Source organism: Mus caroli, unplaced genomic scaffold, assembly GCF_978045245.1.
Source record: "Mus caroli unplaced genomic scaffold, Mus_caroli_1 scaffold_15, whole genome shotgun sequence".
NCBI classification, from domain to species: Eukaryota; Metazoa; Chordata; class Mammalia; order Rodentia; family Muridae; genus Mus; species Mus caroli.
This window is the reverse complement of record NW_028227270.1, coordinates 46584203-46601419: the sequence shown is the minus strand read 5'-3', so window position 1 is coordinate 46601419 and position 17217 is coordinate 46584203. Positions and strand designations below refer to the sequence as shown.

The window sequence follows — 17217 nt, the reverse complement described above, 5'->3', positions numbered from 1 at the left end:
TGGGACTTAGACATTGGCTGCACCTTCAGGGAATCCTCCATGGAAATTCCACATTAAGACATGTCAGATTTTTCAAAACTGAAATATAAATGCTGATTTTGGGGGGACTTGTCAATGGAAATGACCCCACCACATTATTAACCCTCTCAACTCTGGGTTATTATGGCTTGTTCAGCACTTATTCTACAGGTGAAGGCAAGGAATGTCTAATGTTTATTATCTCATGTAAAGGACTGAATGAATATACCTTCATTTTGTACCATCTGAATTGCCAACCATGAACCAATAGTGAGTAAAAAGTAATTAAAAGTTAACTCCTAGATCTTTAAAGATTGTGACCCTTAGCAATGGCCAACATAGACTTAAAACAGAAAGGAAAATGGAATCTTATGTCCAGGGTTCACCACAGTTTACTGGTTACTTCAGTTTATGTGGAACACAGTGTGAACTTGTGTTAAGTTCTGGGGATATTGTGGTGAGATCAATAGATGTCTTTGCCTTTGTGAAAGGTAAGAGCCTAGTCAGGGTTGACATGAGTTAAACAATCACTCCAGGAGGTCAGAGTCCCCTGAAAATTCAGACTATGGTATGAAGGTATGATAAATTATATAGGGACACAGGATGAGTGGGGACCATATAAACAAAAGGCCAGGGAGATGCATTTATAAATAAGGCATGCATAGCTACATATGACAGCACAAACGTCAGGCCCATCATGTCCCAGCACTGCAATGCCTAGCATTCACTCACTGGTCCTGGGAATGTCAAGAGCTGCCACTTTTCAATATTCTCATACATTCACTGAAATACCTCTATGGAGGCAGCAGTGCACAGCAGACTAGACAGCAACTGAAACTATACATACCCTTCCAAGCCCAAGCAATGTCTAAGCACCCAGAATAATGCTAATTATTTATGTGAGCTAAGGCAGGATCAGAGTAACAAGCATTAGAATAATGCCCTGATAAAAAATAATTCACCATTCTCTCATTGAAGAGCCATAATCGAAAAGCAGTGCTCCAGGAATTGAGAATATACAATAAGACAGCTATGACCTTGAGTAGTTGAGTCCAATGATGTCAAAACAAGCAAACAAAATAAACAATCACACCAAACAGGTTTGTCTCATAACTTAAATGATGTAGCAGAAGTGTTAAAAGGTTTCTCCTGGGATAAAGCAAAGGTCCAACTCAAGTGTGTTATAATAAGTTACATTAAAATAAAACAATGTTGGTAAGACATTATACAACAAGAAAATAAAGATTTAATCTTGTAATTAACCTATATTTTCTGGCATTATTTAAACAAATCTTCTTAAATTTGAATATTCATTATTGTAAGAGTTCCAGAAATTTAATACAATGAAAAATCAGAAATATCAGAGAAAGATAACTTGCTTTTAAGACCCCTAAAAAATAGAAATGGTTTTATTTGCCAAAAGTCTCCCATTCTGGGCATAAAAACCTCCCCTTCTGCCACATCTCCAATGCTTAAGCAGAATGAGCAAAGGTTCCTACTGGGCAGTCTATCATAAAAACCAGGAACTGCTCCACTTGCCTTTAAAGTCCCTAAGTCTCCAGCACTGCATCACCTTCATTTCCAATCCTCCACTACATAATGGCCAGCACATCATATCCCTGGACACATACCATATAAACATCCCTATATTTGTGATTATCATGCAAATGTCATTGGTAAGAACTTTATTTTTTTCTCTTAAAACATGCATATCTCATGTGCCTTTCAGCCTGGCATCATAACTTCTCTACCTCAGCCACTCTTGCTGAGAATCTGCCTTCAACCTCAGGTCACTCCATCATAAAGAGGAAGTGGTAACACCATTGCATCATGAATGCTCTCCTCCTACAAATGGGTCTCTTAAACAAGCTGTCTATTGACCCATACCTACTGCATCTCTTTCTAGCGCCTTCCCCTGAATGTGTGTGTCTGGTGAGCCTGCATGAGAAGGGAAGGCCATTTGTAAAGGTGGAATAAATTTTGGTTCTTGGAGTCCCTGAAGGCTCTTATAAAGGGCAAAAGGTGAGAGAGTTGAGCTTCTCACAAAGAGATGGGCTTCTGGAATAATCTTTTATCCATTCTCTTGACATTAATTCCAAGTAATAGAAAAATTATTCCCTCAGCTTTTTACTTCTCTGTGCTACAAAGCAGAGACCTAAACTTAATGCTTGGCTGCCTAAGACATTTGGTCTCTTTTCAGGCACATTTACATGGCTTTTATGATACACACTACCTCCACTGAAGCCAGCAAGCCTCACTTATAAAGTATCTTTTATTTTCCTAAGGTTACCTGTCATCTCGAATGCTTATTTTTGAATAAATTTGCCCTTTCTATCTCTTTCTGAAGTCTGGCTGGTATAACTTTGCTGTTCTGACTTGAAACTCCTCTCAAAGTTGACTGATACAAATTGGCTTTCCTTGGCTGTTGACTGAATTGCTCTGACTGGCCTCAAATTGACTTTGGCAAACTGTCCTCTTCTTCTGTCTCTTTATCATCCTTTTGCTTTTTCTGTTTTCACCTGCAACCTGTCTCTACAAGATTGTCCCAGTAAACAAACACCTCCTCTTCACCCCCCCTCTCTGTGCTGCTCTCTTAAGTCACCTCTATTTTTTGTCTGTTCTCATGAGAGTTGGGTATAACCTATCTCTGACTCATTCTGTCAAATCTTTCTCTGATTCATCACTTTGTCTGCCCCTCAATTAGATATAACTTTCAAACATGGCTGCTTTCTTCTACAAACCAAAATTATCTTCATTGATTGAGATCAAAAGTATGTGCTACGGGTGTGTCTGTATTCCAGCCAGAGGGATTAAAGGTGTGTGGCATGTCTGCATTACAGCTGTATTACACAGACCTAGAAGGTCTTTGTATGTGATCTCTTGTCCGAGCAGTTATTTTTCTGGATTAAAATTTCTCTATACTCACTTCAATCTCTTTCTTCACCTGTACCTGATGGTTCAGCTGATAAAATACAGAGTGGAAAACCATATGTCCTAGATTTTTTTATCTTAAGGTAGACCTTGCTTCCTTTCCCAAGTTAGCAATGAGAGCCTTAACATATCCCATGACCTGGAGCATTGATGGGCCTTCATGCTCTTGGGCAAGCTTTTACTGAAGGTTAAAAAAACATCAGGCCCCATGTCTGTGCTCTTCTTTTCTACTTGACAACAATCAATCCATCATCAGCTTCATCACGACATATTGAGACTTCTATATTTATTGCTTGCTGTCACACTGGAAGTCTTGGGTTCCTTCCTCAAGTGTGCTTTTAATAAGAACTGCAATACAGTCATCTAACATGCAATTTCTTATAATAAGTCACATAAATGAACATAGACGTTACAATAATTACAAACAATAAGAGATTTCTAAAATGAAATGGCTAAAAATTAATTTATAGTAAAACACATAAGAATCATTGTGGGCTCTAGAGCATTAGGCAGAGGGTTTGGGATGTACTGTGAGCTATACAGCCTGGATGGCTCCAGAAAGACCAACTGAGGATCTCTGGTAGGATCTTCTCTAGTGGAGGATGGCAGAGCTCTGCCTTAGTTTCAGGCTTTCCTGGAGTTGAAGATGTGATCTCTCCAGCTTCCTGGTCCTGCCATGATGTCTGCCTCTCACTGCCATGCCTTCCCAAACTTAATGAGTTATTATTCCTTTGGATATTCAAAGATGGGATCTCTCAGCTTCTTGCTACTGCTACTGTCTGTGCCTGCCATTTGGTGCCAGGTCTCCATGCTATAATAGACTCTTAATAATCTGGAACTGCAAGCACAAATAAACTTTCCTCCATAAAAACAAAACAAACCAAAGAAAAGAATAATTGTGAAGCGCCCATCCATGTCACATGATGGGACTTTATTGTGACCTTAATTCTGAACACATGACACAGCCAATCTGCACTGCGCCTGCAATCACCAAATAAATGCTTGCAGAAGCACCTCAGCTAAGATTGCAGGCTACCATTATATGAATTACAGAGACTTTTTTACTGTACATATAAAGTTTCTTATCTTAAAGGCACATAATGATGTGCCTTAAAGACAACAGTGATGTGGAAAACAGAGACTTTTGACATTTTCTGCATCATTCCTGAACATGCAAGAATGGAATTAGTTTGAAATACATTGTGGTAAAAAACATTTGGCTTTTAAAACTGCTCTCTGAATTGCCAACTTGAGTTTAACAAGATACAATTAAGTAAATTTTGTCTTGGTATACTTCTGACATTTTGTATTATGTATTTATGTAAAACAGCAGTCTTAGCTCTGAAAATTATAAAATCAAAATATTTACTAAATCCAAACTATACTAGTATCAGTGTTCAATCAAGAATTAATTTTAACATAAAAATAAAGAAGCACATCCATCTTATCAGTTTGCGTTTTTACTTTTAATATTAAAATTAAATGATAAAACGGTTTCAAAGAAAAATTTTCTTATGATTTATTATCAGTATATGTACAAGTTGTATACCTATCTTATATACTGATTATCCATGTCATGTTACAATGAGTCATGGGTGAAAAGGGTTTAAGAAGCTCTGATTAACAACATACAGTGTTTAGTATAATAAAATGGGAACCTGGTAACAGAGAAGCAAATGGTCATTTGGGAATGAAGTTGAACACAAAAGTATACTAGCAACTTATTTATTTTATCAGAGCATAGTATATAACAAGGATGATCCTGAAAACACCCAATGTAGAACTAAATATAATAGGTGATTAGCAGATACAGTCTGTATTTCTCAAGTATGGTTCCAGAGATGGTTAGTAAGCTTAACAGAGGAAAGAGATGCTTTTTATTGTATATTTCATATAATGTGATCAATAGAGAGACGAGGAAGCACACAATCATGTCAGGACTAGGACAAATGTTTTACATACCCGATTTCAGAGCATCTCTACAAACACTGAGATAAACATCATTACCAATATCTAATAAATGAGCAAAGTGAGGCTTGTAAGTAATGGAGACTAGGTTTGAACCCAAGGTTCATGGACATGGTTCATGAACCTTCTGCTATTACAAATTTCATTTATTCACTTAAAAAAACTAAAATTAGTTGGAGGTTACAAAAACTGCAAATGAATTCTTAAATGAGGTAAGCATTCTAGATAAGTAAAATAGCTTACACTAAACTCGGATATGGAGAACTCCTCCACACACTCAGTTCAGAGTATAGCCAACTAAGTACTTCATAAGGAAGCAATCTGGGACAGACGAATGGTGACAGCTCATCAGAAAGTTTCATACATTTATGAGAGCATGTTGAAAAAGATGACTATATTTAAGATAAAAATAGAGTGTCAAAACTCAATTGCTCTTGGCAGTGGAGCATACATGAAACTTTGGCTTCTGATGTAATCAAAATAAACATGAAAATGTTGTCTAGCAACTGGGACAATACACACAGCTGATGTATGATCTCAACACAAGCCAGGAAAATCAGTGAGTAGGTGACTGATTACTGTCTGATTATGAGTCCTATCACTGGACCATTCTATAAGCTTTAAAAAGTCCACATAAGTCATTAAGTCAAATGTAACTGGTAAGAATTTATGTACTGTGATTCAATTTGTCATAATGGCAGGCAGTCCTGTGGTTACCACTAATCTCGGTTATCATTCTCAAAGAAGAAACTACCCCGGCCATTGCAATTCAGGGATTATAGACATGCATCATAATATCTGGCTCTGAACTGTGTTCTTAATAAAAATGTTAAAATGGCAGAAATTATAACAAGATTTTCTTATCCAACCTGATTTTCTAATGACTGAAATTAAAATGGGGAATGAAATAAAATGGCACCAGGAAATTCACAACATACACTGATAGCAAGTAAAGTCTTTATCAATACTGAAGAGTCAGCATGACAGCAGAGAGAATAGTTAGTATCTGTGGGACTTGACTCTGAGTCTGGACCGCTTGAGTGCTGTGTGACCTTTAGCATAGTTCTGAACTGCTCTGTGCCTTATTTCACATAGCAGCAAGCACCTTCCAGTTTATTACTATCTCACTTGAAGTGGAAATGCAGTGGGATAGAGTATATTTTAAAGTATGATACATTGAAATGCTATTGAAATTTAATTTAACATGAACAATACTGCCTATCTCTCAATGTGAGCAAAAGTTCTGTATTTCTTACATGGCAAGGGAATTTTTTTATTTCTATTTTTATTTTTATTTTTATTTATTTATTTATTTTTTTATCAAGGCAGGGTTTCTCTGTATATCTAGCCCTGGCTGTCCTGGAACTCTCTTTGTAGACCAGGCTGGCCTCAAACTCAGAAATCTGCCTGCCTCTGCCTCCCAAGTGCTGGGATTAAAGGCGTGTGCCACCACCGCCTGGCTGAATTTTTTATTACATACTACTACTACTTCTATTATATAACAGTATTAGAGCTACTATTAATATATGCCACTATTATTAATATTTACTATTAATAAATTAATATTTTTCTATATCTTGTGGCTTGCTTATTGTGCTCTCTTATAGAACACAGAACCATCAGGCAGGGGTGGTACCATACACAATGGGCTAGATCCTCTCCCATCAATAACTAATATAAAAAATGCCCCAGAGATTTGCCAATCTTATGGGGCGTTTTTGCAATTAAGGCTCCCTTCTTTCAAATGACTTTAGCTTGCATCAAGCTGACACAAACACTAGCCAGCAGATTTTCTGATTCCAATCAGTAGATGTAAACTTCATTTACTAAAAACAAAACGAAACAAAACAAAATAAAACAAAAAACAAATAATATTGACTCAATAGGTACAACAATAAAAGTTTAAGTTGATTTCCAGTGCTGACTTAAATTTAGATACAAGTTCTGCTTAGTTAGGCATATAATTTATAAATAAACTAAGTATAGGACTTTGTAAGATCTGTTGACGAACAATAACCAGAATCAAGGTGAATCTTGCTATCTGTGACACATTTAAACTCTCTGGGACTCTGGTTCTTTATTTATAAATATGTCCAATATTTATATGTAATATACATAATATATTATTAGGTTAAGATACATTAATAAGTCTTAGTGTACCTTCCCCTAAATACTGAGAAGAATAAATGAAATGTTACGCGAATCCTTTAGCCTAGTAGCTGTTGAAACCTCCCCTGAGCACACTAGAAGATAATCAGCTCACAATAATGTTAGAAAGAGACCTGAGAGCCGGAACTGGGAACCTAGTCACTCAAGATGAAAGGAATCCTGCTGCAGGCCTTGTGTGGAGTTATTGACATAAAACTAGGAAATATAAAGAACAATTAGCCATAAGCACATACTGAACACGATCTCAAAATTCCCTGCCCTGGGAAATGGATGACCATGAATTTAAAAACACACTGTGATAAAGACAAAAGCTATACCTATGCCACTGAACATTCAGAAATCAAATCACTTTCTCCGTGTGGCACAGGGATTTCAAGCACAAACATCTACATACATAAAGCCTGAATCATCACAGACAGGATATTTTAGGACTATCAGGCAGAAATAGGTCTACAACACAAGCAAAAGGACTCCTGGAAAACAATCTTCCCTGAAGAACTTTCAAGGTAGATGTTTCAAATGCCGTGTGAAAACAACACACTATTAGGGAAAGTCAACACTTATAAACACTGTCCCCAGTATTCTTTAAGAACTTAACACAACACAGTAATCTGAAGCAGACTTTATGTTTTTCTAAGTTCAGAGACAAAGGAATGAAGATGCCGCACCATGGATAGATAAAAGTATGACATACACATACTCGAACAGAGACATAAGGGACTGGAAGAGACAGCTGCAGACATTAATCTAACTACAGCAGAGAAAAAGAGATGGAGAATATTAAAGAGAAGTTATAGTTGTGGGTGGTATCAATTATGGCCACTAATTTCAGTTCCTAGTTATAGGTTTAGCCCTCTGAACCGAGTATATCTTTGAATTGTATCTTATTAAAAAGGTACACCTCTAAAAGATTATAGTATGTGAGTCATGATTGCTAGTCTTTGAACCTGAATCAGGTAAAATGATTTTATTTGCTCTGCTCATGTGCAACACAGAAAAAGTACATGTAACTAAAAGATGGACTAATAATTCTATTTTCTGCAACTTTCTTTTGTCATGCTCTTAACATAGCTGATAAGAAAGTACAATAAAGACGAGCTGCTATTTTCTCTGCAGAACAGTGCTCTCTCATGCTTTCCCCAGCCACTCTTCAGGGTATTCTTGAAGCTGGTTATTTAAATCACTTGTATGAGAAACTTCCCTCTATCACAGAGTGTGTCTACATATTAAGGAAACTTGGTTCATTACATACACTGCCTTCTATGTGATTCAGAACTCTAATTCTGACTAATGTTGTGCTGTGCTGTGAAGGCCAGATATGCTTACAGGTTGGATCTTTATGGTCTCATTCTCATACTCATAGCAGTGGTCATCAAACTCTCAATAAGTATAAGAATTTATCTAGAGCTTTAGATTTCTCAATGACCTTAACTGGGTGGCCAGAGAGGGGGCTTGAGAATTTTCTCAAGAGAAAGTTTAACAAAATTTACCCCAAGGGAATTTAATGCAGATACTTTTTAGTCCACAGTTCATGAAACACTGTCATAATCAATTCTAAGAAGTTGAATGATATGTGTCATGGTTAATTGGGACCCACATTCTCTGAAAACCTGTTCGCTAAAGCACAGATCAATGTGTCTAAGAAGACCTTTATGAGACATAGCTACATCCGTCACTCTCTTGATATCCACAAGAAAGACCCATATCAATGGTCCCTATACCATTCATATACAGTGACCATGGAGTGTACAAAACAGAGGCAAACTATATGCTATTAACTCTGTGAACTCAATAAAGGCAGATGTTATTTCCTAATATATGAATATCTCCTGCACCAAATAAGCCTAAACATTAGATTTGTTATAGACAGAATTTACCTATGTAGCCTTGGTTGGCTTAGAACTTGTATATAAGCCAAGATAGCCTTGAATCTACAGCAGCCTTCCTCTATCTGCCTTATATGTGCTTGCTTGATAGAAGACAAAGGCTTCCTTAGTAGACTGTCAAACTTTCTAAACTCTAGTTCACTGGGGTCACCCACACTGCATTTTATTTACTTTTTTATTTATTTATTTTTAAACTAGATCTCACTATATAGCTCTAGATGTCCTGAAACTCACTATGTAGACCAGATGAGTTTGAATTGGCTCTGTCTCCCAAGTGATTAAATTAAAGGCATGCACTGCCATGGCCAGGCTCAAAGCTATATATTTTTATTTTTTATGCTTTTAAAAGTATTGCAAGGACTGGAAAGATAGCTCACTGGTTAAGAGCAGGTACCATTCTCTTGAAAAGGACCTGAGTTCAGGTGTGTTTCCAGATATGGCAGCATACAAACATTTGTGGTTTTCCATACACTCACACACACACACACACACACACACAGACACACAATTTAAAAAAATCTAAATCTTAAAGAGTATTTCAAAGGGATTGGCAAGAAAACATAACTATTATCAATTCTAAATACTAAAAAGAATAGAGCAAAATGTATATGAACCATTGTGTGTAAGGAACTAAGCAAAACCTTATGGAATTCTCTTTATCTAGCTAAAGTAAAAAATCCGCCAGATGCTAGATGCCAAATATGAAGTCAGAAACTAAACTGAAACAAATGCATCATTAGAGGTAGGAAATGCATGAGATTCCTGGGCAATTGATTCTAGCTGTCCATGAGCTTCCCTCTCCTTTTTTTACACCTTGCTGTGCTTGGTAAGTAAAACACACACACACACACACACACACACATACACACACTCATACACACACACACACAGACACACACAAACACACACACAGACACACACAGACACACACAGACACACACAGACACACACACACACACACACACACACACACACACGGAGTTTCCTTCTTTAGCCTCTCACCCTAATGGCCATCTTACTTCCTTCTCCGTCAGTCTTTAATTCCAGTTTTCTAGTTTGAAGTGAATTTGCTAGCCTTTGCCACTTGATTTCAGCACTTTATGCCTGTTAGAAGAACCCAAGTGGCACTGCTTACCACATCCCAGTGAAATTTAATACTCATTTCCGTTTCCAGAGTAACTGGAAAATCATTGCACAAAAGTCAAATTCATTCCCACGAGCAAAATACCAACATTTTTTTTTAAAGACACATTTATTCAGTGTCATGATCAGACTATTACATTTAGCAATCCACAGCATGGGTGAAAAAGGTCTACAGTAAAACCTTTTGTTGGAACGCTTTACACTCTCCACAGAACAGAAACTAAAATAACCTGTTATACAATTAGTCACAAATACAGTCCTGGAGTTTTTGCCCACACACATGAGTATTGTCTAAAATATGTCTTCTTTGTAGCAGCTAGGCCCTGCCACCACTGTGCTTGGCTAAGTTCACAAATCTGTTGTAACCTGTAGCTTCCCTGACACTTCTCTGGCTCTCCTCTCCTGCTAAGCCTTGTTTCCTGGCTGTACTTAATTAGAACCTCCTGCCACTGCCATAGCTACTGCTGCTGCTGGAACCGCCATAGCCACCTTGGTTCTGTGGTTTAGCAAAGTTCTGGCCTCCACCACCATAAGGGCCAGAGCTCATGCCTCCAAAGTTTCCTCCCTTCATCGGCCCAAAATTGGAAGACTGATTGTTGTAATTGCCAAAATCATTGTAGCTTCCACCACCTCCAAAACTGCTTCTATCATTGCCAAATCCATTATAGCCATCCCCACTGCCACCATATCCACCACCACCATGACTGCCACCAAAGCCACCACGAACAATGAAGTTCCCTCCTCGACCAAAATTGTCATGGCCACCAAAACCACCTCCACAACTACCATCAAAGTTTCCAGAACCACTGCGACCTCTCTGGCTCGATGAAGCACTAGCCATCTCTTACTTCGACAGAGCCTTTCTTACTTCACAGTTGTGGCCATTCACAGTATGGTATTTCTGAATAACAATCTTATCCACAGAGTCAGGGTCATCAAAGGTAACAAAAGCAAAGCCCCTCTTTTTCCCACTGCCTCTGTCAGTCATAATGTCTATCACTTCAATCTTCCCATACTGCTCAAAATAATCTCGTAGGTGATGTTCTTTGGTGTCTTCTTTTTTTGGGGGGGGGCGGGGGCGTGTCGAAACAGGGTTTCTCTGTATAGCCTTGGCTGTCCTGTCTTCTTTAATACCACCAACAAAGATCTTTTTCACAGTTAAGTGGGCACCTGGTCTCTGCGAATCTTCTCTTGACACAGCTCTCTTGGGTTCCACAATTCTTCCATCTACCTTGTATGGTCTTTCATTCATGGCAGCATCCATTTCTTCCACAGTGGCGTATGTGACAAACCCAAAGCCCCCGGATCTCTTGGTGTTTGAATCTCTCATTACCACACAGTCGGTTAGTGTTCCCCATTGCTCTAAATGGCTCCTCTGACTCTTGTCGGTTGTTTCAAAGTTCAGACCTCCGATGAAGAGCTTTCCACAGCTCTTCCCGCTCCTTAGAAGACTCTGACTTAGACATGATGGCAGGGTTATGAGAGCCTTCAGCGATGCTTCCTCAGCAGCGTCAAAGAGCACAAAGCCAAAATACCAACTATTGGTCAGGGAATACACTTTCCACCTTTGAGTGGTGCATGCTGTTCCTTATGGAACTACTCTGCAAGGCAGAGATTTCCTCTAGAAAAAAATCTTCACAGGCAGGCAGTTTCCAGAGTTGCTGAGTAAGCATCCTTGGTAGGGTGGATGAGCCTTATACAGCTGTCTCCTGTGAGGCTCTGCCAGTGCCTGGCAATTATAGAAGTGGATGCTCACAGTCATCCATTGGACGGAGCACAGGGTCCCCAAAGAAGGAGCTAGAGAAAGGACCCAAGGAGCTCAAGGGGTCTGCAGCCCCCTAGGAGGAACAACAATATGAACTAACCAGAGCTCCACAGGACTAAACCACCAATCAAAGAAAACACATGGTGGGACTCGTGGCTCTAACTGCATATGTAGCAGAGGATGGGCTAGTCGGCTATCAATGGGAGGAGAGGCCCTTGGTCCTGTGAAGGCTCTATGTTCCAGTATAAGGGAATGCCAGGGCTAGGAAGCAGGAGTGGGTGGGTTGGGGAGCAGGGGGAGGGAATAGGGGATTTTTGGAGAGGAAACTAGAAAAGGCAATAGCATTTGAAATGTAAATAAAGAAAATATCTAATAAAAATAGTATTTGGTTATACTAAAAAAAAAAAAAAAAGACTTCTTAGATCCCAAGTATCATTGAATGTGGAGGGTGCATAAATTTTCTGCTTCTATGTAGCAGAAGATGGCCTAGTCAGCCATCACTGGGATGAGAGGCCCCTTGGTACTACAAACTTTATATGCCCCAATACAGGTATATGCCAGGGCCAAGAAGCAGGAGCGGGTGGGTAGGGGAGCAGGGTGGAGGGAGGGTATAGGGAACTTTCGGGATAGCATTTGAAATGTATATAAGGAAAATATCTAATAAAAAAAATAAAATTTCTGCTTCATTTTCTCGCGAAGCACAGTGGGAATAATGAACTTCCCGAGCATAGAGTACAAACAACTGGAGAATGGGGGCCCTAACACGACAGAAGACATCCTGAAATCTCTGATAAGACACCATGTTCTTGAAAGAGGTAAAGTTTCTATTAATGATGTTATCTTGCCATGGTCTCAGGTTGTCTTCAGGGAAACATAGCTAAAACATGTTACAACACTTGCCCCACCACACCCAGGATGTGTCAGGTACACAGAAAGGTCATACACAGTGAGCTCATTCTCTGAAACACAAGTCATGGACTCGGAACTTGGTGGGGGCGGGGGGGGGGGCGGGGGGGCGGGGGGGCGGGGGGGGGAAAGCCTACAAGCCTTCAGCTCAAGAGGGCTGGGGGGGGGCATCTAAACTAAAGATCAGAAAGAGTCAAGCCAAATCATTAAACGGCTGCTGCTGTTTTTTCAACATAAAGTTCAGGAGACGAAAGTTCAGGGGACGAAAACTCAGTTTTGTAATCCTTCACGTCCGATCAACAGAGAATTTCCAGCTAAAAGATCATTAAGAGTGCTATGGACAGGAAGGGTGGGTTTTTAATCTCCTTCAAACTTAGAAAGAAATGCCAACTTCAGTCATAACAACAGTAACAGAATGTGTCCTCAGCCTGGAATTGGCTATGGGGTTGTAACCCAGGTACGGTCTGGGCCCGTGACAGGCAGGCACGACTTTGGAGCAAAGCAACCCAAGTCAGTACTCACTCAGAGTATGACGACTGGCCTCAGCTTGGTTTAGGGGACGACTGCATTCCGGGTCGAACTCAACCTCTGCTGTTTCAGTTCCCTGTCTAAACTGAACCCGCAGAGTGACGCATAAGGCGCATAAGGCGGGGCGAGGTCCTCTAGGGCTCCCGCCCTCCTCCACTTGACGCCAGCCCTGAAACCGGAAACCTGAAACCTGAAACCTGCAGCAGCGCCCGGCCGGAGATTCCCTGACGCTCCCTACTGGTGCTTCTTAGTGGTGCTTGGCTTTTCTAGACTGGTTAACTTCTCAGTATTCTGTAATACAGGACACACGCTGTGTACTGTATGTAAGCAGCAAAGGATGGCAGGTCCACTGCTCCAGGATGTCACTTTTTGACTAACAAAGTAACAGCAATGAATACCCCCCTTCTCCAGTACACGACCTAAATAACCCTTTGAAGCCATGAAGTTAAAGAAAGATGGCAGTGTAATCCCAGATTCTAAACATCTCTAAAACTGCATATTGGATTTTTTTTTTAAAGAACAGTTTAAGACAATATGAATTGTACTCAATTATTTTCATTATTGAAAACTTCAAAGAATAAATTTGAAACCATCTAATACGTATGTAAATTCAGAAATTTATATTGCTATTCTAGGTTGACAATTAATTAAGGGAATGACAATACTTTTTTAGAAGAAAGCCAAGTTATAGAGCGACTGATGCAGCTAGTTACCGTATTTTAAAAGACACATGCAAATCTACGTTCTCCTAAAGGCACAAACCAACTAGGATAACCACCCTGGCCCATAGGCTTGGGGTTAGAGTTGAGGGAGTGCTGGTGACCAGTGTTTGACAAATGAGACCTCAGACCCAGGTAATGACAGCTGAGCAAAGACTCAGGATGCATTCAGCCAACACAGAGGTGATAATTGGGGATCCTTAAAAGAGGGGAGTTCTCCCCTTAACTGTTGTGTTCCCCACACCCCATAGTCAGCACAGTGGTACTATTTGCCTGCCCACTCAAGGTGCCTCTCAGTGGATTATTTTCATTTTCCTTTTACTTGTGTCAAATAGGGTTTGTGATGTAAGACAGCATCCTTATTATTTCTTCTTAACTGCTATAACTGCCTTTTCTTTGGAAGAGGGTAGGTACTTCAGATCTCCTAGTTTTCACTGACAATGACTTTTCTCCTGACAAAAATCACAGAGTAATTTAGTTTTGAGCCATACTCCAATAAGCCATTATGTATTCATATTAAAAAATACTCTGGCTCCTGGCAATAGGCAGGATGAAAGGGGTTCCCACCCTTCTGCACCCCAGATGAGTCAGAATAGTAACTACAGAGATAGGGATAAACTTTACAGCAATTCTTAGCTTGCAGACCAGGAAGAAAGGGGCTCCCATTCTCAGAAATAGGCAAAGATGACTCCCTCACCAGCCATTGCTGTGGCTGTCATCCTCTCTGAGTATTGTCCTCGAAATGAGTGGGTTTTTCAGATCATATGGTGTTTTCACTATAAGTAGTGTGTGTCTATTCAATACTTAAGTACTAGACCTTGGTCCACCCCAGAGAACCAATTCTGTAGCCTCAAGACTGAGAATCTTCATTTTGGTCAAATTCTCCATTGATACACAGGTAACCTAAGACAGAGATAGTTAAACACCTAACCACAGCAACACCAACAGCCAGGAGATTTTAGAAAGGCAGGATATGAGCCTCATCCCAGACTTCCTGAATCAAAAACTTCATGTCGCCGGGCATGGTGGTGCATGCCTTTAATCCCAAGTGGGGAGGCAGAGGCAGGCGGATTTCTGAGTTCGAGGCCAGCCTGGTCTACATAGTGAGTTCCAGGACAGCCAGGGCTATACAGAGAAACCCTGTCTTGAAAAAACAAACAAAACAAAACAAAACAAAACAAAACAAAACAACCCCTACATATCAATAATGCCCACAGATTCAGTATGTACATAAAAACATAAGAATTGCCAACTGGAACATATCACCAAATGTTAGTTATTTGTATATTATTTATATATTATTTTAAAAGTTGCTACAAATATATCATGATTATTAATTTTAAAATGGATTTCCCTTTAAACTCATAATTTAGCCTTGTGTTAAGCAAAAGTATTGATATGATGATTTAAAGTGCCACTTATAGTACATGATTATACAATTACAGTGTATGAATATTAAAATAAAAATGTTTCCTATGTACCACAGTCATCTCATAAACCAAAGATTAATCAAGGTGCCTGGTGTGGTGGTTTGAACAGGAATGGCCCCCATACATTCCACTGTCTCTTGAAGAAAGCATGAGTCGTGTTAGTTACGCTGGCCAGGCAAATGTGCTACACTTAGAGAATTCAGAGAGAAGGCTGAGGTTAAAAGTGCTTTCTCTTCTTCCAGGACACCTGAGTTCAGTTCCTAGTAACCCACACCAGGCAATTCGCCATTGCTTATAGCAGCAGGTCCAACACCTTCTGTCTTCTGAGGGCTCTCACTCACATAGTATATACCTGCATCCAGGCACACACATTCACATAAATAAAAATAAACCTTTTTTTGTCATTGTTAAGATGAGCTTGGACATGAACAATGTAAGGAGGTCTCTTTCCATAAGGACAGAAATGCTACAAAAGGGTTTTGATGGTAGCAGTTTCTAGTATCAGGTCCTAAGAGAACTAAATGCTGAGATGTGGTTGTAGCAGGATTTAGCTGGAGATGCTCCATGTACTGTTGTGGAATATTCCAGGCAACAAAGCTTTAGTCTTTTTCTGCTGAATTCTTGTGAATTATCCATGAGCTATTTACTGTCTGTCTTAGTTAGGGTTTTACTGCTGTGAACAGACACCATGACTAAAGCAACTTTTATAAGGACAACATTTAACTGGGCTGGCTTACAGGTTCAGAGGTTCAGTCCATGATCGTCAAGGCAGGAACATGGCAGTGTCTAGGCAGGCATGGTGCAGGAGGAGCTGAGAGTTCTACGTCTTTATCTGAAGGCCCCTAGGAGAAACTGGCTTCCAGGCAGCTAGGACAGAGAACTAAAGTCCACGCCCACAGTGACACACCTCTCACATGACCATTCCTTCTAATAGTGCCACTCCCTGGGCCAAGCATAGACAAACCATCACACTCTCCCTGAAGAAATTCATTTGTATCCTACACTATCCCAGGCGGATTCTAATCAGAAATAACTTTGACTACTATATCCTAATAGCAAAGTCTTCTATAGAGACATTCCATACAAACTATTTTGAAAGTCAAAATAGTTGTCAGAATTCTTACAGAAATAAAACTGATGACAAAGTATGCATCACAACCATTCTCATACTGACTTTAATCAGAGCTTATAAAATGTCTGCAATTTTATTGGTGCCCATTATTAATTTATTAAAAACTGAAATTTAAGTATGCAACAATTTGTAGTAACTATTTTGAATTAGATATATCTAAATTACATAAGAGTTTTGGATCCTTTAAGACTACATAGCAGACAGAATATTGCTTATGAACATAATCACTCACTTTGTTAGGACAAATTCGGTTTTGGAGTAAGCAAAAACATTTTATAAACATGTATTTGGCATAAAATCTAATACATATTTGTTTCCGAATGCAGACTTTATAGTTTTATCAATAATTATGCAATTAGTAGTTATTCTAACTGCCAGGTTGATTGTATCCAGAAACAATCAAACTTGGATTAAACTTCATTGCCCGCTGTATCTACCATTTGATCATAACTTCTCTGTCTCAGGATAATATTTGCTTTCTTATTTGCATTATGGCAATTGTGTAGTAAAAGGCTTCACTTATCACATGCCCAAACCTCCAGCTTTTCTCATGGAAGTGAGAAATGATATTATTGATGCTATAGCCCTTTCAATGAGGTATCAAAAGAAAGAAGCAATTGTC

General features: G+C 39.3%; 1 protein-coding gene and 1 pseudogene across 5 annotated transcripts in view; both read right to left on the bottom strand.

Annotated features, from left to right (window-relative positions):
* Positions 1 to 17217, bottom strand: part of Cast (calpastatin) — a 114870-nt gene that overhangs the window by 63367 nt on the left and 34286 nt on the right. The window contains exon 1 of one of the 5 annotated variants that reach the window (XM_021180597.3): positions 13309 to 13446. The exons of the other annotated variants lie outside the window; for them this stretch is intronic. The gene's annotated coding sequence lies outside the window, so the exon portion shown is untranslated. Of the gene's footprint in view, positions 1 to 13308; positions 13447 to 17217 lie in introns of those variants that run through there. 5 annotated transcript variants of the gene reach the window in all.
* LOC110308205 (heterogeneous nuclear ribonucleoprotein A1-like) lies at positions 9803 to 11992 on the bottom strand (annotated as a pseudogene).